At 39.1% G+C, this 25,813-nt stretch overlaps 1 pseudogene across 1 annotated transcript in view; it reads right to left on the reverse strand.

Annotated features, from left to right (window-relative positions):
- The window catches only part of LOC308635300 (integrin alpha-V-like), a 68,950-nt pseudogene extending 49,858 nt beyond the window's left edge, over positions 1 to 19,092 (reverse strand). The window contains exon 1 of the transcript in view: positions 19,023 to 19,092. The product of the transcript in view is annotated as an integrin alpha-V-like (transcript). The remainder of the gene's footprint in view (positions 1 to 19,022) is intronic.
- Between the last annotated feature and the right edge of the window lie 6,721 nt (positions 19,093 to 25,813).

Genomic DNA, 25,813 nt, shown 5'->3' on the forward strand with positions numbered 1-25,813 from the left:
AGAGAGAGGAAATAAAGTTTGTCCAGGCAGTTTTAGTGGACTTCCCTCCACCACTAGGAAGAAAAGTTTGGCATTCATTTGCAAATACACTTCAATATTTCACATGAATAGATGAATCTTTCAACTATTATAATATAGACCTGTCTCCCTCATGAATGATGTGTTAAAAATCTTTAAAAGCTGTTTGCTCCACAAGATTAGTTCAACAAGATTGACTAGATCAATTAGGAAAGAATTCCCATATGGAATTCTCTTAAGAGTATTTCTAAAGTTTGAAAATCCTGCAGAGTAAAAAATATCTAAAATTACTATAAAGAGTCACTAACAATGGATTGGAACTGATGTAACAATGACTGCAGATTGTGTTTACATAGAAAACAGAATTGGGCTTTACAGGAGGAAATGTGAGCAGGCCAGAAACAGGGCAGCAATGAAGTTATGTAAGTTGTCAAGAGTTTGATAGCACCATGACGTTGATCATAAAACTGTTCCATGATGTGTGTCCTCATGAGAACCCTGAGGTGCCCGTTTCCATGACTCTGTACACTATGCTTTGCTTTGCTTCACATTCTCTCTATTGAAGAAGCTGGAGTAGAGCAGCTTTCTATTTCCCAAAAAGATTAAATTTAATCTCAATTGGAGGAAGACCTTTCTAACATGTGGGTCATGAGTAGTCACACTGGGTCTGGCCTTGTGATCCTCAGGTGGCGTATTTGTCATCAAATATAGCAGTTGTCCTTGGGGGGAGGATCAGTATTCAGGGTCAGTACCAAGCAGCAGAGAACTCAGCCCATCACAGGTTGAAAGCAGAGCACTGCAGCACCAAGGGAATGAGGTTCTTGACTCAGCTAACCATTGGTGAATTAGGCTAAGGCTTGTTGAATATTTGTTGATACTTGCCCTCAAATAGCTTTGAACTATGAATAAATATATCTGAGCAGCTGGCTCTGACAGAGGGCAAGATGGAAGCACCCAAGAGAGAATAATATGAACCAATGTTCTTTTCCCTGGAAGTGTCTTTCTTACTCTGATTTTTCTACTCCTTCCCATTTGCAGGCCCCACCTCCTTTGCCATAGGAATGAACTCACCAGCTGGACTGGCCCATCAGGGAACTCAAACTTCCCCAAAGAAACAAAGGATTCAAGGTGGAGAGGTGTTCCATATGGAGACCACCCAAGTGGAGGAAGGGGAAAAGAAAATCAGACACACTGGCATGAGAACTGGTCCACACTCTGTTTATTCTTTGCATTAGCTTCAACCAAAACATAAATTTTTTAAAACATAAATTTTAAAAAATAATGTCTAAAACTTAACACTAAAAATATTGCCTATTCTTAGAATAAGGAACAAGCCATTTTACACCAATACTAATTCTTTAAACAAAGGACATGCAAATAAAAAGCATTCTTGTTTACCTAAACACCGACTGCAATGTATTCTCCAGTAGAGAATAGTATCAAGGCAGCAGAGACCTTTTTCTCTTGTGAATTCTAAGCACAGAATATAAATTTGACTGTAAATTCCTAAATCTGGTCTTTAGGTTCTAAGTTAGTTTTTTTTTTTATTTTTTAGATATATAAATTGCCATATTTTGTAATTTAAAACTTATATTTGCACTCTGGCATACTGAACTAACGAAAGCCTCTCCTTCCTATCCCATACCTTAAAAAAAAAAAAAAAAAACTAAAGAAAATAGCACAAAAATCTAATCTACAACTAAGACTTTGAGCTACAAAAGGCTTTCCCATCGCTCAGTGAAAAATGAAGATACTAGAAACTCATAGGAAAACAGGAGCTAAAGCTGAAGTACACATGCCTTAAGGTATATGGTTTTAATAAACCTAGCTTGGAAGGAGTTGAGAATATGTGGTTTTTTTTTAATTTGTTAGAGAGCTGGAATGAGCTATTTGTCCAAGCCTGAGTCTTAAATAAAAATAACAAGCTATGACCACTGTACTTGAAAATGAACCAGGCCAACTGTTTCAGCAATATGGATGGAAAGGATCAGCTAGGGATGCAAGAACTCCATAGGGCAGGGCCTTGATTGCTCCATGCCACCACTCACAAGTTGGAACTGCAAGCATAGAAAATATTGTAACATTTATGTCATATCATAGGAGAAACGGCCCTGGAACACCTTCCTCCTCCCAATGTAGGTCTTTACAACTAGGGGCAAGCAGAATTCCCCCCCAGAATAATCATTACCCTGAGGATGAACTTACAAATCTAAATTATAAACTACTGTAAAATTACCACAGCCACAGTGCAAAATAATAAAAATTTCATATATCAACATCAACATATAATATAAAAACCTTTTTTTTTTAATTATTTTATTGTTGGTTGTTCAAAACATTACATAGTTCTTATTATACCATATTTCACAGATTGATTCAAGTGGGTTATGAACTCCCATTTTTACCCCGTATACAGATTGCTGTGTCACATCAGTTACATTTCCATTGATTTACAAATTGCTTTTCTAGTGACTGATGTATTCTGCTGTCTATCCCATTCTCCACTGTCCCCTCACCCCTCCCCTCCCCTCCCCTCCCCTACTCTCTCTCCATCCCCTCTACTATAAATCGTTTCTTCCACTTATATAATTTTTCTCCTACTCCTCCTTTCCTCTTATATGTAATTGTGTATAACCCTGAGGCTCACCTTCCAGTTCCATGCAATTTCCCTTAACTCTCACTTTCCCTCCCGCCTATCATCCCTGTTTAATGTTATTCTTCTTCTCCAGCTCTTCGTCTCTACCCTGTCCTTGGTTACTCCCCTTATATCAAAGAAGACATTTGACATTTGTTTTTTAAGGATTGGCTAGCTTCACTTAGCATAATCTGCTCTAATGCCATCCATTTCCCTCCAAATTCTATGATTTTGTCATTTCTTATTGCAGACTAATACTCCATTGTGTATAAATGCCACATTTTTTTAATCCATTCATCTATTGAAGGGCTTCTAGGTTGGTTCCACAATCTTGCTATCGTGAATTGTGCTGCTATGAACATCGATGTAGCAGTGTCCCTGTAGCATGCTCTTGTTAGGCGAGGATGAGGGGAAATGGGTACACTTGTTCATTGTTGGTGGGACTGCAAAATGGTGCAGCCAATTTGGAAAGCAGTATGGAGATTTCTTGGAAAGTTGGGAATGGAACCACCATTTGACCCAGCTATTCCCCTCCTCGGTCTATTCCCTAAAGACCTAAAAACCTTTTTTAAAAGGGGTTTAATATCTCCAGAGATAAAGGCAAGAATAAGGCAAGAAAATGGTAGCTCTTAAAATAATGGGTGATCAGGAAACTGCTTGGAAAACAAACACTGTCAGATACAGAGGTATAAGAGCATAGTTACAAACAATCCAATTAAGAAACATGGAAGCTAAGTTGAGAAGACCCTCCTGAACATAAACATTTCAGAAAGAGAAGAGAAAGATGGGGACAGGTCAATCACTGTGGAAATCATGACTGAATTTTTCCAGAATTAATGACCTGGGTCCTGACATATAAAGACTACACTAAATCCAGAGGTGGATAAAAAATATATCAAAGTATATAATAATAATAAAATAAAATATTTAAGGCATGGATGAAACCTTAGAAACTACCTAGAAAAAACACTCATTAATATGATGTAGGGGAATAAAGGAATGAGTAAGTTATCAGACTGACAACAGAAAACTAATCAATGACAGTAAGTGGCATATTACAACAGAGTATTTTTTTCAAGTTTCAGGAAAGTGACTCCCAACTAGCTGACTGTAACCACTTAAATGATCATTCAAAAATAAATATAAAAACAAATCATGCTCAGCCATTTAACACAAAATGCTTTATAACACAGAGATTAGCTCAAACTAAAAGAGTAGTATTTCAAGAAAAAAGGACATTGAAGCCAGAAAGAAAAAGAGATTCAAGAATGAATAATGAGCAAAAGAGTTGATAAATGTATTTTAAAACTCTTCTAAACATTCATTTAACATAAAAAATGATAATGACAACAGGGACTAATGGAGTGTGGAATTCTATAGGTTAAACATCTGAAAGAAACTAAATGACAATAATATGGGAAGATTAATAATTAGAATTTGCTGTTATATTGTCTAAGATCCTTCTGTTGTTTAGGAAAAGACTGGATATATTGATGGAATGTAGGCATTTAAAACTTAGTTATACTAAAGTGTTACTCATAATGAGATTCATCCTGTGTCTCTGCTGTCTTTAGCTTCAGTATCCTTTCCCACTAACTTTCTGCCTGTAGAAGATTATTCCAAAGATAAGTGACCTAAAGTTTCAATGAATACTCATCCTAAAAGTGTCACCCTAGTGCACATTATGCCAGAAGGGTAAACCAGAGGATTAACATTACAAAATTAAGCTATTTGAATTGAAACATGCATTTTCCTGTAGGTGATGCAATCATCCCTCATTCAATACAGATGAATGATGATTCTAAGAAAGATTATGTTAACAAGATTTCAGGAGGAGCTGAGCTGTGGTGACTTATGCCTGTAATCCCAGAGGTTTGGGAGGATGAGGCAGGGGGATAGCGAGTTCAAAGCCAGCCTCAGCAAAAGGGGCACTAAGCAACTCAGTGAGACCCTGTCTCAAAATAAAATACACGATAGGGATGGAGATCTGGCTCCATAGTCTCATGTCCCTGAGTTCAATCCCTGGTCCCCAAAAAGATTTCAGGAGGAGAAGTAATATAAAGAGAGAGACTGGGAAAGGTACAACACTACAGACATATATATGGATGGGAGTATGTGCACATGTGTATACAGATCTGTTTATAAAACTTATTTCTACGTTTTTGTTTTATTGATAATTTACTATATGTCAAGTATTCTGCTACATGTTGGTTATGCAGTACTTAGCAAGATAAATCTGGCCTTTATTGTCTGAAATTACATAACATAAAAGACGTATATCCTCAGGTAAGGAAAAGGTAATTAAGACTTGCTGTGTTTGAGTACTATATGATAACTCCCTTGGTCACAATAGCAAAAGAAGACATCATACACAAAATCAACTTTTTCATTTGGCACCTGCTGTCTCCTGTGTCTGTCACTAACTAATTGTTTGAACACGACAACAATGTGTTTTTCTATTAGAAGATGTCAGAGTTCCCATATCTGTAACCAGGATTTCATGATGAATCATGGTCAGCCCACTCGGTGGAAGCCTCCAGATTGGGAGTGCAACAGAGACCCTGAGACCCTATGTTCCAGCAACCCCATTCATATGTGTCAGAGTCTGGCCATAGCCCTTTGGCCTTTCTGTGACTTAGCTTCCCCTCCTATAAAAATAAATAAGAAAGCAGCGTCCCCTAATTCCCCTTCTCACCCTCCCACCTGAACAGAATGTGCCGTGCCATTTGCACTTCTTGGAGCTGGCAGAACAATGTCAGTGGAAACTGCTTCCTATAGGGGAGCAATTTCTGTTTACATAATGTGATGTCCACCCCCTGTGGAAATGCTGGCTGCCCTGTGGCCTGGCTGGGTTATCAGGAGAATGTCACCAGCCATGACTTCTGTCCTCTGCCAAAGGAACAGATTTGCTGCCTGCTTTGAGGACAAATCCTTTAGCAGAGGCAAGCCTTGGCATGGGTTCTCTGAGAAAGAAAGAAAGAAAGAAAGAAAGAAAGAAAGAAAGAAAGAAAGAAAGAAAGAAAGAAAGAAAGAAAGAAAGAAAGAAACCTGGCCCTAAATCAGTGCCTGAGCAATTAGGGCAAAAACAACCTCAGTACAGGCTTTGAAGTGATGGGCCTATGTGAAAACATAACATTCTCCTTCCTCTCTGCTCCAGAAGGAAACATATAAGCAGAATCATGTTCATCTACAAAAGAACCACAGTTAACCCAATGGTAGGAAACTGGATGCTTTCTCCCTATGATTAAAAAATAAATAATTAAAAAGTTAAGTATGTTTTCTTTTATTATTCTATTTTAACATGGTATTGGAGTCCCAATTAATGCAATTATAAAAGAAAGGGAAAGAAAAAAGAAATGATAGACGTATTATAAAAGAGAAATAAAACTGCTTTTGTTCATAGCTGGATTAATTATCTATGTAGAAAATCCCAAGGAATCTATAAAAAAAAAAAAAAAAACAGGAGGTGAATAAGTGAATAAAACAAGGTTAATATACCAAAGTCAATTGCTTCTCTATGTAGCAGCATTAAAACATCTGTAATCTGAAATTTAAAGACAATATGATTTGCAATGACATAAAAGATACTTAGGTATAAATCTCACAAGATGAGTACAATGATATGTATGGTATTTATATCCGGAAACCTACAAACTCTGAGGAAAGAAATAAAAGAAGATCCATACAAATAGAAGGATATCCCATATTTATGAAATAAAGGTCGATAGGATTATGATGTCAATATTTTCCAACTTGATCTATAAATCAATCAAATTTCAATCAAAATTCCAACAAACTAGTTTGTATATTTTGACAAAGTGAATATAAATTTAGAAAGATAATCCAGTGGGAAAAGCCTCTCCCACAAATAACGATGGTACCTTTGGACATTTATGAGTAAAGAAAAAAGAAGAGCTGGACACACACTTCACTCTTTCACAAATAATGACTCCCAAATTTTATAGACTTTGATGTAAAATGAAAAACTGAAGAACTTTAGAAGAAAACATATGAGAAAAATCTAGAAAACCCTGGATTGAGGGATGAGTTTTTAAACACAACATTCCAAACACAATCCCTAAAAGAAAAATGATTAATTTTGACTTTCAAATCAAAAACTCTTCTGTGAAAGTCGCAATTAAGAAAATCAATAGTGCTCACTTTGGCAGCACATGTACTAAAATTGAAACGATACAGAGGAGATTAACATGGTCCCTGTACAAGGATGACATGCAAATTCCTGAAATATTCCATATTTTTAAGACAACCCCCTCAAAAAAAAAAAACAAAGGGAAAATGTTCTCTCTGATATGTGGAAGCTAATGCACAATAAGGGGGCACAGGAGAGAGAGAAGTTCAGTGGATTAGGGAAAGAGGAATGAAAGGAAGGGAGGGGGGTTAAGAATAGGAAAGACAGTGGAATGAATCTGACATAAATTTCCTGTGCACATGTAAGTATATACCACAGTAAATCTCAACATTGTGTATATCCACAAGATTGGGATCCTAATTAGAATAAGATACATTCCATGCATATATAATTATATCAAAAGGAACTGTTATGTATAACCCAATAAAATTTTTTAAAAACCAACAGAGAAGTCACAGACTTGGGTAAAAACACATGTATGACTAAGAACTTGTATTCAAAATATGTAAAAACACTTAAAATCCAGCAATATGAAAAAAATTCTAATGGGCAAATACATGAACAGACACTTTAACAAAGTAATATGGTTATGGAAGTTAAGTTATGGAAAGATATTCAATTTCTTTTGTCATCAGAAAAATTGCAAATTAAAACAATAATATGATACCACTGTGTACCTACAAGATTGGTTAAAATCCAACTGGGGAGATGTTGGGAAACAGGAGGAATCTCATTCATTCATTCACTGATGATACAGCCATTCTGGAAGACAATTTGGCAATTTCTTACAAAACTAAGCATACTCTAAGCCCATTATCTAGCAAAAATGCTTCTAAGTGTTTAATCAATTAATTTGAAAACTTGTGTCCAAAAAAAACCTGCCCATAAATGTTTATAATAGCATTATTTATAATTGCACAAAAATGGAATATATAACTACTCTCTAATCACGAAAAAAAATCTTACAAATGCAAGTTCAGGGAGTTCTACAAAACACCCCACCAGTAATCCTCAAAGCTGTTGAAGTGCTAAAAAAACAAGGAAAATCTGAGAAACTTTCATAACTAAGAGGAGTCTAAAGTTGCACAACTAATAAATATAAAGTGGTGGGATCTTGGAACAGAACTAGGGCATTAGGAAAACTAAGGAAACAAAAATAAAATGCAGACTTTGTTCTCTAATTGTAACAAAGGCACCACAGTATAAAATACTATAACAGGGGAAACTGGGTATAGCATACATGGGAAATATCTGTACTTACCTTTGCAATTTCTTATGAATTTGATGCTGTTCTAAATTTCACACTTAACAAAACACACGAGTTATGTAAGCCATGCAGGGTATAGCCATAGGGAAATTTGTATTTTAAATGCTTATAATATATTATTGAGTTTAAAACAGTGATCCTGCAATCTGTACACGTGGAAAAATAAGAATTCATACCTCATTTGAATCAAATTTATGATATGTCAAGATCATTGTATTGTCTTGAACAACTAATAAATACACAGAAAAAAAGAGCTAATTAAAACCAAAGTAAGTAGAATAAAAGAAAAGAAATAATAAAGATAGGAGTGGGTTGGGGAAAGTAAGTAGAAGAAAATAAAAATAAATATGAGTGGATAGAGAAGATAATAGAAAAAAATCAATGAGACAAAAATTTGATGCTTTGTAAGAGCAATAAATTTGCAAAGCTATAAGTACGCTAGGCAAAAAATAGGAGAAATATAATTTTCCAGCAAAGACAGTCCCCTTGAGTAGATAATAAGAAAATAAGTGAAGAACATTTTGAGAGTTTGCCAACAATAAATGGAAAAATACCAAAACTGATGTAAGAAGTAGAAATCTGAAGTCATTTTATATCTGTATCTATGAAAGAAATTGGGCTAACACAGGAAAGCCTTCTAAAACACAACCTTCTTGCCTGGATTATTTCACCAGACAATTCTACCAAATATGTTTGAAAGGATTAAAAAAATAGAAATTCTATGTACTCTCTCACAGGAAATTGAATAGGAAAGAACACTTCCCAACTCACCACATGAGACCAGCATTACCATGATTTAAAAATTAGAAGAGAAACAAGAACAGACCCCTACAGGCTGATTTTTCTCATGAACACAGACACAGAAATTATTAAGAAAATATTAATCCAATTTAATAATATATAAAAAGTATAATACAAGATGAACAAGTGGTTTCATCACTGAGTACAATATGGTTTAAACATTTACTATTCTGTGTGATTCACCAACTATCAGAACTATTTATTAAAGAATAAAAAAGAGGCCAGACACAGGGGTACATGCTTGTAATCCCAGGGACTTGGGAGACCGATGCAGGAAGATCCCAAGTTTGAGGCAAGCCTGGGCAACTTAGCAAAATCCTGTCTAGAAATAAAAAATAAAAAAGACTGGGGACATAGCTCAATGTGGTAGAGCACCTGAGGTTTAATCCCTAAGACAAGAAAGAAAGAAGGAGGGAGGGAGGGAGGGAGGGCGGGAGGGAGGGAGGAAAGGAAGGAAGAAAGGAAGAAAGGAAGGGAACTAACTCTATAATGCAGAAAAGCATCGAACAAAATTCAACACACATTTGTGTTAGATACGTCTAATTTAGGTGGGAATTGAAGGAATTTTGTCAATCAAAAAAAAAGCATCTGTGAAAACCTTATACTACAGACATAGTGAATGTTGATCACACATTGGTAAACAGAATTTGTCAAATATGGCAACCCTCTCAACTGAAAATGTGATAAGCAAAGGATCAACTTGAAAAATATTCTCTTTTAATGCTGAATAGTATTCCATTGTTTATATATACCACATTTTCTTTATCCATTAATCAACTGATGGGCATCTAGGTTGGTTCCACAGTTTAGCTTTTGTCAATTGTGCTGCTATAAACATTGATGTGGCTGTGTCCCTGTAGTATGCTGTTTTTAAGTCCTTTGGTTATAGACTGAGGCATGGAATAGCAGGGTCAAATGTTGGTTTCGTTCCCAGTTTTCCAAGGAGTCTCCATAGGATGGAGTTGGAGAATATAATGCTAAGTGAGTGACGTTAGCCAATCCCCCCAAAAAACAAATCTAAATGTTTTCTGATATACAGATGCTGATTCATAGTAGCATTGGCAGGGGAGAATGTGGAAGGATTAGACAAACTCTAGATAGAGCAAAGGGGAGGGAGGGGAAGGGAGGAGGCATGGGGGTAGGAAAGATGGTGGAATGAGATGGACATCACTACCTTAAGTACATGTATGAAGATACGAATGGTGTGACTCTACTTTGTGTACCAGAGATATGAAAAATTGTGCTCTATATGTGTAATACAAATTGTAATGCATTCTGTTGTCATATGTAACAAATTAGAAAACAAATCTATTGATCAATTTGCTTCCATTAAAACCAGAAAATGTAAATTATAATAAATTCTGGTTTAAATAAAAAATGTTTAAACAAAAAAGTGAGTTTTTAAAATCTACATTTTTAATTTTCCAACATTTCAATTACAGTAATGCTCTCTAACATATTACTATTTTAAAGCTATATTAGAACTAATATTATTTTCTCTAACCTTTCAGGTGATTCTTCTTCAATTTCTGGTGTTTCTTCAGGTCATTTTCTCACATATATGCACCTTTGAATACTTAAGATGTCCCTCCCCAGGTTTCCAAAGTCCTCTCTGTTCAACCTTCTCCTCTTCAATACTCTGCCTGGAAAACTAGCTGCCTTTGCCTCTCTGGACACCCAGCCCTGTGTCTTCAATTCAGGAGCCCATGTCTATAATCCCATCAACTTGGGAGACTGAGGCAGAAGGATCACAAGTTTAAGGCCAGCTTCAGTAACTTAGTGAGATCCTCAAAAACTTAGTGAGATTCTGTCTCAAAATACAAAAAAATTAAAAGAACTGAGGATGTAGCTCTGTGGAAAAGCACTCCTGGGTACAATCCCCAGTACCCCCATATATAATATATACTAATATTGGTCCAAAGTTGGAAGACTAATGTCCCACTTAAAGTGGACAGACGAGAAGGGGATCAATCTTCCCTTCCTCTGCTTTTTATTCTTTTCAGGCCTTGCACAGATGGGATAATCCCCATCCCCACTGAGGAGGTAAATCTGTTTTACTGAGTCCATCAATTCAAAGGCTAACCTCATCCCAAGCACACTCACAGATGCATCCATAAATAATGTTTAATCTGGGCAACCTGTAGCCTAATCAGGTTGACATACAAAACGGACTATCACATCCTCCGTGCTCTAGAGCCTGGGAATCTTCTCCAGGCAGGACACTGGGGTCATCACATAACCCTTCACTCATTGTCTTCTTCCTCTCAAGGTTTAGTGTCCCATTTCACTGGGACCTATTTTGCGTATATTTCATCTGGATTCTCAATTGTTTCAGGTGAACAAGTAAACCCAGTTCTTGTTACTGTATCTTGGATAGATGTTAATGTAAGCAAATTTATTAATATTTGGCTTTGTAATATGTGTCTTTTGACTATAGGTTATATTTCCACACAAGAAATTTCACTTTTAATACTCAAAAGAATTTATTTCTATGTATGATATAAAGCAGATTTATAATTTTGTGAGTGGGTTTTATGTCACATAGAACCAAATAACTCTTAAGTTTGCATCCCTCTTTCCATGTGACCATAGGAGGAACTTATTTTCCTTCTCTGAGTCTTGGTGCTCTCATTGGTTAAAAAAAAAAAAAAAAAAAAAAAAAGGACACAATAACATCAACCTCATATCACTTCCTCAGTACAGAGCCAGGTATAAAGTAGACGCTCAAAACTACTGGTTGCTTTTTCACTCTCTTCCCAACAATATGATTTGTTTTCTGTGATGTATCTATTGTATGATAACCTGTTTAATTTTTGTCCTCTTAAAATTTCAAAATAATTGATTTATTTTGTTTTCTCATCTATTTCTCAAACAAAGATCGGGACCCAACCTGTTATAGGCTCTCCATAAATATTAGTTGTCCTCTAGCACTCATCTCTGCCGGTAAATAGATTTCTTGATGGTTAAGAATAGCTGATATGATTTGAATGTGTCCCCTCCAAAATTCAGGTTTTGCCAAATCATGGTATTGAAAGGTTATTTGACTATGAGATCCCTCTCAATCTGGATTATAAAATCAGCTTCAAGTACCATTTGGCTGTCTGGTTTTCCACTTTTCATCAGGCAAGGACTTACCATTCCTCCCCTCTGCTGGGTGCAGCAACAGGGTGCCATCTTGGAGACCAAGAGCAGTCTTTGCCGAACATCAAACCTAACCTGTCAACACCTTGCTCTTTACTTCCCAACCTCCAGAACTGGGGGAAATAAGTTTATGTTCTTTATAAATGACCTAGTCTCAAGTATTTTGTTAGAGTAGACAAAGAGACCCAAGCAAAAAACTTCTGTGTGGAATTGGCATAATGCATAATTTGGGGAAGAATTTTAAAAAGGCCAGTATTATGAAAAAAAACTTTAAAAGTTCATAATAATGAAAATCCCTTATGCCATAATAGCCACTACCTCCAACACACGTACCATCCACGATATTTGAACTAAACAAATACCAACTTGACCCACACAATCCTTTCAGATTTTAAAACCTAACAGAATAAGTCAAATTACCTTGTAAGGTCTCACTGTGGGCTGAAAAATCATAGACATAACTTGATGGAGAAAGTTCTGTGTTAATTTTGGCCGGGGAGTAGATGGGTGACAGCAAGAAAATATAAAAGAAATATGAATGACTAAAATGTGTCCCTTTGGTGCACAATGGATGTTGTTATAGAAGTATCTGAACCTTTGCTGCCCCATCTAAACCAGTCAACTCCAAATAAGGAGTGTCCTAGAAAGATGGAGAACATGGAAATGAAGTCTAAGGAATAATAGATGTTTTTTACTTAAATAAATATCAGCTAAGAAGCAAGATGGGAATTCTATGACTTGAACACTGACACAGAGAAAAAAATTTACAAAAGAGAGAGAAAGGAAGAACTCCATCCACAAAGCTCCGTGGGTTTGGATTGGCTGCAGCATGGATCATTAATTTTCCCTAGGAATGATCAAGAGTGTCATTAGGATGCATTAAGCATCATCTAACAGGGGATGGAGTGCAGGGAGGAGGACCAGCTCTCTCCCTGTGCTATTGCATAATCGATGCAGATTACTCAAAGCTGCTCCCAGAATCTCCTCACCCCATTAGCACCAGACTTGGCTCACTCACATGCAGTCTCTCACCTCTTCCCTTGGTTCTTTCCTCTGGGGATGAAGACCCATTCTTACAGTGAAGAGAACCCCAGGAAAACCACATCAGACTCCTAACTGCTGCAGAATTGGGGAAGAAGCACAGAAGAGCTCTTTTTCTTATTCATCTTATTGACAAATTATTCTGGCCCTAGATATTAGAGCTGCCCTTCACGTGACTCTTTCCCACCCTCCCTTCTTTTATTCTCCTGTCTAAATCCCTCCTACATGCCTGCGCTCACCCCTTTGACCCATCCCCATCCCCTCCAACCCTCTCTCCCTCACCTTTCCTGAGGCCCCCTGCCTCTCTCCTCCCTCTCCCACCTCCCCATCTCATTTTCTGTCCCTTTAGATGAGGTCACCCTGACTGAATGAAGGACACGAGGCTCAGAAGAGGTCAGACATTAGCACTGCTATAACTGCAGTGCTACTGAAACTGGGCAAACCCATCCATCACGGGCTCCACTACTCCATTAGGCCTCACATGAAATATGCCCTGCTCTGAATCGCATAGCCATACATCTCCTGGTCTAGACACCTTCCTGTTGTGTGAAGATCAGTGCCGCTCGGTCATGCATCATGTGTCATCCAGTAGCCCTCACTCTAATAACCGTGTCTATTCTCTAGTCTGCAGTATAAATTATGGCACTGGGAAAGTACTATATTATTCAACAACCTTGGTCACTAATGGATTATTGGGTTTATTGGTTGATAATGTGAGCTCCCTTTCTTTCTTCCCATTTTCTTCTTTCTCCTATTTTTGGCTGAATCTCACTTTTATTTATTTATTTCTCTCTATTTTTATTTTATTTGGTTCAGGTTTGAGTGATGGCTGCTCTAGACTTCTGTCAACAGACTCCGATATCAAACTCCAAAAATGATGATGCTCTAAAATAAGCCCAATTAGAAAGAATTCTCTATGGCCACCTATTAGATAATGGACTGAGTCCAGTGGCAGCTGTTTATCCTTTTATTTCCTGAGGATTATGCTATGGTACCTTTTAAATGAAGGATAGTTTTGGAGAACTCAGAGCAGTTTGGGCACTCAGGAGCTCCTTCCTAGTGTCTCATGAGGCTCAGCCTCGTAGAATCCCCTCTGCAGTTCCATCTCTCTGCTCCTCTCTGAGCACTTATATTTTCTGCTGCCAGATGTTGGTAATTACTGTTGTTCCATTGGCTCTCAGTTTTCCCCTTCTGTAGAATGGGCAAGAGAGGTAGAACCCAAGCTGTCATAAAGGAGAACAAATTAGAATGCAGAACTCTGAAAATAATAGCTTTACAAAAAAAAAAAAAAAAAAAACTAGGCACATTAACTCTAGGGAAGCAACCAGTTTCCAGCTATTCATCCAATATTTAGTTTTGTTATGTTTTGTTTGGTCTTGTTTTGTTTCAGATGAAGTCTCACTAACGTTTCCCAGGCTGGTTTTGAACTCATGAGTTCAAGTGATCCTCCAACCTCAGCCTCTCGAGTAGCTGGGACTATAAACATAGGCCAGAGTGCCTGGCTCATCCAAATTTTTGAAAGCATTAAATCTTATATTAAAAATGATCACGTTTTATGAAGTCATAGCTTTTAATCTGAGGCTGTCCAAAGATGAGCTAGGTTTCTCTAAAAAAAAAAAAAAGAAAAGAACTCTTAGTCATCAGAATTCAAACAGATGACGACCATATGGAAAGAGTAAGGAAAGTCAGCCAAGATGACATTTCAAATCCTACCCATTCCTCAGACACCATATTTTTATGATATACCTAACAAATAGTAGTATTATGATACCAAGTTTTCAAGGGAAACAATTTTAATTAATAGTGACAATTAGGAAGATGAGGTCAAACCAGTGAGGTTCTGAGGGCTTCTTTTTTCATGTTACTTCATATCTGGTTACCACAAAGCCAAGGCCATAGGTGGTCTCCCTTAGTAATCTCTCTTTTGATGTTTCGCTTATTAGTGCATGAGTCCGGCAACAGCGCAGAGGGAAGGCCTGGATACCCCTGAAATGAGAAGAAGCAGTGGAAGCCAAAGTATGAGATGAGGTCTTCATCAGATCCTTAAAACTTGAAAAATCTAGGCATTTCTTTCCCAAGCTCAACTCAAGCCTAATTCCATATGCAAAACCTTTCATGACTTCATCCTTTTCTCCAGTTTCCTCAGTTTTCCTACCTGGGAACCTGAGGAGCTCTGCAGGAGGGGGGACTGTAAAGAGCCTGCTACTATTCAGGATTCTGGGTGTGTTTGATCTTTTTGTTATTGTTGGCCCTTTTTTTTTCCTTTCAATTTTTCACTCTTTTTTAAGAGCATTTCTAAGTTTACAGGAAATCTGAGCAGAAGGTGCAGAGCACACCCACATGTCCCTCATATGCCCATACTCAGTTTCTGTATTTTAAACATCCTCATTAGTGTGCTACATTTATTACAACTGATGAGACAATATTGACACGTTATTATTAAGCAAAGGGAGTGATTTGCATTAGGCTTCACTCCTTATTGTACATCCTATGGGTTTTGATGAGTGTGTAATACCATGTGTTCACAAATACGGAATCATACAAAATAGTTTCATTGCCCTAAAAACCCTGTATTCTACCTCGTTCTTCTTTTCTTCAATCCAAACTACTTGAACCACTGATATTTTCTTTACATATTTAGAGTAGTATTTTTCTCCCAGAATGTTATTTTTTTTCCCCAGAATATCATTTTCTAGAATGTTGTATCCTGGAATAGTCTTCTTTTTCTAGCTTCAAACAAGTTTCTTTCACTTAGTAATATGCACTTAAGTTTCTGTGTCTTTTCATGGCTTGATAACTCATTCCTTCTTTGAATAATATTCCAATGTCGCCTTCGGAATAGCATTTTTGTTGCTTCCAAGTTTTGTCAATTATGAATAAAGCAGGTATACTCATCCATGTGCCAGTATTTGTGTGGACATAAAGCTTTCAGATCGGTTGGGTAAATACCTAGGGGCATCATGGCTGGATGATATAGTAATAGTACATTTAGTTTTGTAAGGAACTGCCAGAACACAGAAACCAGTCAGCACGGTATGGTTAGGATGGAATGTTCAGATTTTAGTTTAGACTTCCTAGTTATTGAAGTGCAAATAATGATCTGTCTGCATTAAAACATCTATGCAATTCCCTCACTGTTGAAAGAAACAAACAAACAAACAAATAACTGGTTGGTATCAGTGTACATTCTTAGCAGCAGTGGATGTGAGTTCTCCTTGCTCCACATCCTTGCCAGCATTTGATATTGTTGGTGTTTTGGATTTAATTTGCAGTTCCCCTGATATATGATCCTTAGCATCTTTCCATAGGCATATTTACCACTGTTCTTCATATTTTTATTATCATTGTCTGTTGCTACCCATTTAATCAGGTCCGAGACTTCCAATATCTCTTCAAAGCTAGCAAATGAAACTACCCTAGACAAATGTGGTCATCCCAGGGGAAGATGTTAAGTAATACAAAATTCAAATTAAGTAGCCTACTTCAATTACATGGTATGCAAATACTAGAGCTGGGTTTCAGGTTCTTGTTGGTCATATTCTAAATTCCATCCTCTTTACATTTTAACATGGTCTTTTCCAGAAGCTAGGGACTGAATAATGGAAAACCTTATCTGTCCTTGTTTTCTTCTACCGAACTTCTTTTAGAGTGAAAGAAAGTGAGAGGGCCCCAGGAGAAGTGCAGAGCCTTGAATGTGGGGCACACAGAATCCAAAAGATTGCTGAGGAGGAAGGAGAGAGGAGAAGGCAAGCAATCTTGCAGGCAGAGCTTGAATGGGCTATAGGCCATCTTGTCACTTCTTTTTTTGCATCTCAGAAAGTCTAACCCCCAAAAGCCTTGCCTGAAAGGCTCTGAGTTGAGGTAAGAGAGTTAACCAAGAAAGAGTGTGGCATTCCCCCAATCTTCTGCTCCCAAGAAGAACTGCTGCTCAGGAGGAGTCCTCACCTGTCTTTATGACCCAGCCTTTGAGGCATAGGGTGCAAGCCCACTCTCCTCTACCCCAATCAGCTCTAAGGTCATGGTACAAACCTATCCCCTGGCTCAAAAAAGCAGCAGTACCTGCTGTCTCCCTTTCCAGGTATAAAAATGCCAGCAGAGGGCTTCTGGGATCAGGAAGTCAACCTGCTGAGCCACAAACACCCAGTTATGCCGACTCCATAGGCACCAGCTCCCTGTTGGCACCTGCTGTCTCCTGTGTCTGTCACTAACTAATTGTTTGAACACGACAACAATGTGTTTTTCTATTAGAAGATGTCAGAGTTCCCATATCTGTAACCAGGATTTCATGATGAATCATGGTCAGCCCACTCGGTGGAAGCCTCCAGATTGGGAGTGCAACAGAGACCCTGAGACCCTATGTTCCAGCAACCCCATTCATATGTGTCAGAGTCTGGCCATAGCCCTTTGGCCTTTCTGTGACTTAGCTTCCCCTCCTATAAAAATAAATAAGAAAGCAGCGTCCCCTAATTCCCCTTCTCACCCTCCCACCTGAACAGAATGTGCCGTGCCATTTGCACTTCTTGGAGCTGGCAAACAATGTCAGTGGAAACTGCTTCCTATAGGGGAGCAATTTCTGTTTACATAATGTGATGTCCACCCCCTGTGGAAATACTGGCTGCCCTGTGGCCTGGCTGGGTTATCAGGAGAATGTCACCAGCCATGACTTCTGTCCTCTGCCAAAGGAACAGATTTGCTGCCTGCTTTGAGGACAAATCCTTTAGCAGAGGCAAGCCTTGGCATGGGTTCTCTGAGAAAGAAAGAAAGAAAGAAAGAAAGAAAGAAAGAAAGAAAGAAAGAAAGAAAGAAAGAAAGAAAGAAAGAAAGAAAGAAACCTGGCCCTAAATCAGTGCCTGAGCAATTAGGGCAAAAACAACCTCAGTACAGGCTTTGAAGTGATGGGCCTATGTGAAAACATAACATTCTCCTTCCTCTCTGCTCCAGAAGGAAACATATAAGCAGAATCATGTTCTAGAAAAAGTAGATGTAGAGGAGGGATTTGTGATAAAATGTCTCTGGTGAACCTAGGCTGCAATGGGCACCAGGCATCTAGGCATTAAATGGGTTTGCTGGTGGGGGTTCAATGGAAACCAGCACCAGAGAGAGCAAGGGTCCTTTCTACATGCTCATTCCACTTATTCTCCAGGTGGCCAGGGCTGTAATTTCCCCTCTCAGAACCTTTCAATGACTAAGGCTACCAGAGGTCTGCAAAAACAGTCAGGAATCTCTCCTGAGCTGCTATCTTGAGCAAACAGCATTTCACAGCAAGATCCAGGCAATCTACTGCAGGAACTGTTGGCTGCTCCTCTAAGACACTGTCTCTGGCCACCTCTGATGCCCTTAAACAGGTAGAAGCTCACTTAAAAGGCATATCTCTTCATATCTCCTTAAGTTCATTCATCTTCCCTCTTTATTACCCCAACCCTCAACTCTGCCATTCAGGTACATTGATCATACACACACACACACACACACACACACACTCACACACACACACACACACACACACACTCACACACACACACACTCACACACACACACACACACACACACACACACACACACACTCACACATACCCACACACAAACTGACATTGGAAGAAGACAGATGAAGCTTTAGGAAACCAAAGACAGACTGGTTCCACTGAATCCCCATCAACAAACCCATTTTATGCCTAGATACCTGGTTCATATTGTGGCTTAGGTGCACCAGGGACATTTTATCACAAACTCTTCCTCTATTTCTACTTTTTCTAGAACATGCTATAAATGTTTTATATTACACAGAAATGAACTAGACTGACTTTGTTGATCTAGCTAACATTTTCCTAGCAAGGAACCAAGCCTGGGGAGGAGGAGTAGGAACACTGGGAGGTTAAATGGAGGGCACAAAGTCCTACAGTAGGGTGTGTATCTTTTTATTATATTTCCAAAGGAAGGAAGCAAGTGCATCGATGAAATGAGCTGCTTACCTTCAACCTGACAGGTTGTACTTCTTACCTTGACCATGCAGTCCACCAGCTGCACCTTAGCCGGCAACATGGTACGCATGATCCATAAGAGGACCTGGCTAACAGTGTTGGAAGCAAAGAAAAATCACCTACCTCTGCTCCTTTGGCCTCAATCCAGAGCATGTTTTTCAGGCCCTGTGCACATTTTCAGTTTATGTCTACATCAGAAAGCCTGAGGCAAATTATTCACTGTGCACACCGGGTTCAAAACACTGACTTCAAATATTCCTGGCTTAGTTCTGGGTCAGAACAGTTCTCCTTCCATTGGGCTTCCTTACGCCTACAAATTTTCACACCTAAAAGCATTCTGGTAAGGTTTCTACCATGGAGACTCAGCTTCCCATAAAATGAGTCTAGTCACTGGAAAGAAAAAAGAAGCATTAAATTTTCATCTCCCAAACAGTGCTATCAGTTTGACCAAATTACACCAACACTCCAGAAGTAAATAAATAAATACAATTACATGATATTTAGGGAGATCCTAGCCTCTAATATTTTTTAAAGAGGTCCACAAAGCTATGCCTGGTAAGAAAGGCAAGTATTCAAAATAAAACAAAACAAAACAAAAAACTGCCCCTCAATGTTATATTATAAAATGAACTAGGAATCTAAACTTGAAATGCAAGTAGCAAATGTCTTACAACCAAAGTTTTAATTCTTACCCATTCCTGTTCAGTTTCTACAATTGTGCAACAAGGATAATAAAGACTATGATCCAAAATATATGGGAATACTACATTGTGGTTATAGTGCCATTATCAATTATATGATACTTTCAAATAAAAGGAAAGAATGGTCATAATTGAAATTTTAAAGAAATGGAACCAAAGATAGAATCTGTTCTCTGAACTTAGACTTGCCCCAGGTCTTCCTAATCTCTGGGAAATAAATCTCAGGATTGGAGGAAAGAGTACTTCATAAGGAATGTTAATAAGAGGACTGCAATTTTTAAATTCACACAAATTAGACCCAAAAAAATGATGAAAAAAAAAGACATGGAAATGCAGAGGATCCCCCTTAGTCAATGCTGCCAAAAATGCTATTATGTATTCACCCAACTGGAGCTCCTTCTAGCACACTGCCGCTGAGCATATGGCTACCGTGGGCAGTTTTTCATTATCCCAGAGTGTGTCTGCAGTCCCATGTCGGCAAACTCCATCTGTATCTCTGTCAATGGAAGAAATTTCCATCAGGAAATATCAGCAGGCATCAGGGAAAGACCTTTCCAATTTACTGAGATCGAAGGAAGTAACTGCAGGGTTCCCCTCTCCTGCCTCCCTTTCCCCCCAACTCCAGCCAAAATATGTCTTGTTTTCTTTCCCAGAGATTATCCCATCACCCACCCCTGCTTGCTCAGGGGGACTCTCTGGATGGTCCTTGGCACGTGGTGCTGCACACGATGTACAAGCTGAATTCAGGTCACTGAGCCCTTTCAATTCCCCAGTTAATGGAGGACAGGTGAAAATGGCCTCGTGTCGACATATTAAAGTTAAGTATTGTATATGGGCTACTTTAGAAAATAAACTCAGGGAGAGGAACGGAGAAGTTCCTCCTGGTTCTCTTCGCATTCTCTACCCTGAAGGAGGACAGAGTGGTGGCAGAGACTAAATGGACTGTATATTGACTTTCCTGGGAATGATTTTTCTGTATACACATATGTCAATTTATATGACGTATTTATTTTTAAGCTAGCTTACATGCAGATTTCTATGAAGGATCCACTCCAGACCCCAGTTCTCCATATCTGCTTTATAGCTCTCCAACTACCTGAGAAGAATGCTGTGGGAAAACCCTTACCATTTCAAAAATCCCATTAATAACAGAGACCTTGTTTGAGTGGTATTTGCAAAGAGAATCTCATTGATTAAAGAACCTCCAACCAATTATCTTTGGACTTCATAGAATCTGTAAGTTAGTAAAACCTAATTGCAATTCTCCCTGTGTCTGATACAAGGGAAAGAAAGATCCTGGGAATAGAATTCTGCAAGCGAATCTATTAGAAAAATATGGAGCTCTGAGACAATGTTCTTTAGTCAATGACAGCATGTATTTATATGTATTCATCTTTAAATCTCCACAGAAAAAGGACACAACAAATCTAACTAAGCCTTTACCATGGATGCCTAAGTCTTTATCATGTATTAGACACTGGAATATAACTAAATTTCGTGACTCTTCAAAAAGATGTGCTATATTCTCACCCCTATTGGGTGTCCAAAGTGACCAAGTGAAATATTGACTCACGGTTGCTCTGGCCCAAAGCTTATCCTATTTTTTATTCCCCACCAACTCCCATGTACTTTTGGCAAAGTAACGTGAAACAGCTAGCAAAGTCCGATCTATTTATATAGGTGGCTATCCATCTACATATCTACATGATCAAAATGATGGATATAAATGCATTTTCAATTTTGTTTGTTCAAACTCTACTCCTTTTTATGATCCTGCTCTCTCCTTTTGGAAATAACTTCTTGCTCTGAACAACCATAGTGTCCACTGTTTACATCTCTTTCTCTCTTATACTCATGCCTCATATCTGTTAGCAAAATATTTTATTTCTTGAGGATAAAACCCATAGCTCTTCCTCCTTTCTTCTCCACAGCACCTAATTTTCATTAACACCTAAAAGGCACCCAATATGCACTGGTTGAATATGTGAATAAATAAATTATTTTTAATTATACTAAATAAATGCAAGGTATCATTTATCATGTAGAAAAATGTGTTGCTATTCACACAGGTGGATAGATGTCAGATGATGGTGCAATAGAGAACCGTGCCTGGGTGTGTGTGGAAAACCAAATTATTAGAAGCTCGAAGAGAACAAATCGCAAAATTCCAAGCTCTCTTCTCTCTGCAGCTTCCCTTCTCCTGAAATTACTTCTTGCCACAATCATATAGGACTCACACTGTTCATTGGTATACACAATCCATCTTCAGAAGCTCATAGTCACAGGAAGAAGGGGAGAGCAGGGGAAAATTCCTAAGCACATTTCACCATTGGTTTTGATCCCCAGCCAAGGCCGTCCACCTGCAGAAATCCCCCAACTATCACATTTCTGTTGCTCTGGACGATAACGAAGATAATTGTTTCATCCACTTTGTCAAAGCTGAAATGAAAAGAGGGCAAAGCAAAATGATGCCATCGTAAATCACGGGGCTGAGACAGCAAAAGAGGGACAAGATAGCGACTTCATTAAGGGTTATGTATTGTGCCATTAAGTTGGCAGGGGGGTCACCTTTCGTGTCACACCCGGCCTCTGTGATGCATTGCCAGCTCTTCTTTCCAATAAAATTAAACGGAGATGTAAAACTGATTAGGGCCATGTTTGCTTCAGCCCGTGGCAAAGGGAATGGTACAGGGAATAATTGATATAAGATTGCAACTGATGCATAATGGCAGCAATTTCTCTTCCTGGTCATTTCATTGCTGACCTTGCCCATTAAAATAAGCCCAGCTGCCTTGAAGAAAGACACTTCATTCCCCAGAACCCCCACACTCCATGGCAGCCTCCATTCCCTCCTGACCACTGGCCCTCACCAAAGCAACATGGCTGGAAATACTGCACGCTGGAGTCTGGGGGAAGGGGGAGTAGCTGCTTCACTTGGATATGCCTTGTACACCCTTGATGAACAGCTGTTGGAACTCAACTCCCCCAGTTGGAGGCTGCAGAGAATTGGACACTTCACTAGCTTTTGGACCCTGCTAGGCCAAAAACCAGTGTCAGCCTCCATGTCGGAGCCTCAACCACACAATACGAGGGCCTCTCTGGATTCTCAGTCATCACTGAGTCTGATAGCTGCTCTAAGCAGAAAAGAAACTGACTTTATCTTCACAATACAAACTATGTCTTACAGTGCTTTGTGAACTGAACAATCAATACTCTACCTATCAGTCAGTCAAAAAATATTTTTAAGGGGTCTATTAGGCACCAAGCACAGTGCTAAACATTGAGTGTAGATGGTTATGCCCCTGGCAGATAGAGCTCACAGTTGAGTGGCACTTTCCACTGGAGCAAAATCAGTCACTCACTTTGGTTGGTTCACTATGCATCAAACACTGTTCTGTGTAATGTACGTATATTAACACATTCAATCTTTGTAGCAGCAAGAGAGTGATTATTAATATTATCCCCATTTTACAGATGAAGACACAGGGGGAAGCAGAGGATAACTACCTTGCCCTGGGACACATGGGGAATGAAGAGTAGAACCCATATTTCAGATGCCAGGAAACCCATAAACCAAAGCCAGGAACCAAGCCTAAAGGAAACTGTCATTAACAATTTTTGCTTTTGTCTTAATCCCCTACCTACCCTGGTCACACTGCTGATATATTTTACCCATGATTCAACATGACATACTATGTTCATCAGGTGGAATTCATGCTCGATTTCTACACTTTCCTATGGGTTCTGACTGACTGCCAAAAAAAAAAAAAAATGTCACATATGTCCCGGTTAAGAACCTTTGAATATCACATGATATAAACCATAAAGCACTAAATATCACATGATAGGTAGCGATATCTTTCTCTTTATTTTATTCTACATCTTAAGTTGGTCTTTGTGTTGGGCATAGAGGAAAATGGGCAATGCTTATCCATTCATCTCAAAAGCATTCTCTCTCTGCTCACTGTGGGTATGAGGATCAAGGAAAAATGAAGTAGAAAAAAAAAATCTGGGAAGAGGTGCTCAGCATCATTTCAGTTGTGGCTCTTTCCTTCCCGTGTGACTGGCTGTGACTCCATGTTCTCACCCTAATAGAAGAAGAGTAGGCTGTTACTCAAGGATTCTCTTGCCTTTGTCTTCAGGCGCATAAATTTGACCTCCTTTTTGCCATGACCTCTGCAGCAGCGAAGGGAGATCCATTTTCTCAGACCCACTTCCCAGCTTCCCAGAAGCTTGCCTCCTGGCTCTGTCTGTCTGTCTGACTGACTAACTGTCTACATCCACCACTTCCTAGGCTCTGATGGAACGCAGGGACTATAGCAGCTCTGGGTGGGAAGACTGCAAATGACAAATAACAGTCCCTCTGCCAAAAAAAGTGATTAGACCAGAAATGGACTAAGTTAAACCAGACAATTCCACCCACCACGTCTAACCATGACCCCACATATCAGAAAAGAGGCAAAGGCTTTGTGTAAATGAAGACAGAGACTGTGCACATTTCCCACTTGATGACTCATGCAGTATGGAATGAGAGGCCCCAACCACCCACCCATAAACAAGAGAGAAAAACAAATCCTGACCAAGAGCATGCCTACCATTTTAGGCCTCCTTCCTGCTCTCACCCCCACCCTCCAGACCCCAGACCCTGGTGATGGACAGTTCAATTGAATCTGCTCGGTGACTGTCACAATGATGAAAGCAAGCAGCCCTTGCCACAGGAATGAGATTTCCAGGCTAAAGGATGTTGCTGGATCTGAAATTCCCCTGTGGCTTCTAAGACTGTTCCCACATAGTCAGATAAGAAGAGAGAAACCTCTTTGCATCAATTGCCATAGTAAGTGGCTTTTTCATTGACAGGGCACATACACACAGTATGTTCAAAGTTACACTGACCTGCAACCCTTACAACATTTTTATGAGGTCAGTGGTATGATCCCACTTTGCAGATAAGGAAACTCAGGCTCAGAAATGGTTTGAGGCCAGAGTGGGCCTGGAGGAATGATCTGCTCCCAGTGAAAGGAACTCGCCTGCTTCATGGGAGAAAAGGCTAATTCATCCCAAAGCCTTTTGCCTAGTGGACTCACCTGGGCCTGCTCAGGACTGCTTTCCACCAAGTGTCCGAGGAAGCAGGCAGGAACATCTGCACCCACCTTGACATCAGGCTGCCTCTGCTGTTCTCAAGGGCTTATGATCTGCCCACTCCTCAGAGGAAACAGAATTGGTGGGAGATGCTCATTATTCAGATACCCATTAAAAAATATGATATATACCTTGAATCTGCTTCTACAGAAAACAGATTGGGATCAGATTCTCTGTCTCACCTTCCCTGAGCAATGATGCTCAGAGGGAGGTGGCCAGCCTCTTCTCTTTCCCCATGCCCCATCTCTCTACCTCAATCCAGTTCATACAGGTGAACAAAGAATGACTTCATTTAAAAAAAAAAATTAAGATTCAGGGAATAAAATATTTAAAATTGGAGGATTCTCCTCAATAAAACAGATGGAAGCCTCATGGCAAGTGATTCTTTGAAGCTAAACAGACTTTATTATTCAGTCAACAAATATAAGCTTTAACTTAGCAATGTACTACTCAGAGATAGAGAGAGACAGAGATGGATAAGATAGACCAGTGGCATATAGAAGTGGATGATTTATTCTGAGCAGGGTGGTGCACACCATTAATCCCAGCAGCTTGGGAGACTGAGGCAGGAGGTTTGCAGATTTGAAGCTAACCTCAGCAACTTAGCAAGGTCTTAAGCAACCGAGGGAGATCCTGTCTCCCCCTTCCCCCCCAAAAAATGGCTGGGATGTTGCTCAGTGGTTAAGCCTCTTAGGTTCAATCCTCAGTACCCACCCCCGCAAAAAAAAATATTATTAATGAATGATTCTCTAACCTTAGAGCTCCCACACCATGAGAAAGCACACTCCTATTGCATTCATCAGCCCAGATAAGTGGCTCAACCAAGGTGCTTTGTTTACCTGTGTGGATGTGAGGTATCCCCAAAAGCTCATGTGTGGAAAAATATAAGAAGGTTCAGAGGAGAAACAATGGGGTTGTGAGGCTCTTAACCCAATCAGTGCA

Source organism: Spermophilus citellus (assembly GCF_964194105.1).
Source record: "Spermophilus citellus genome assembly, chromosome: 16".
Taxonomy (NCBI): domain Eukaryota; kingdom Metazoa; phylum Chordata; class Mammalia; order Rodentia; family Sciuridae; genus Spermophilus; species Spermophilus citellus.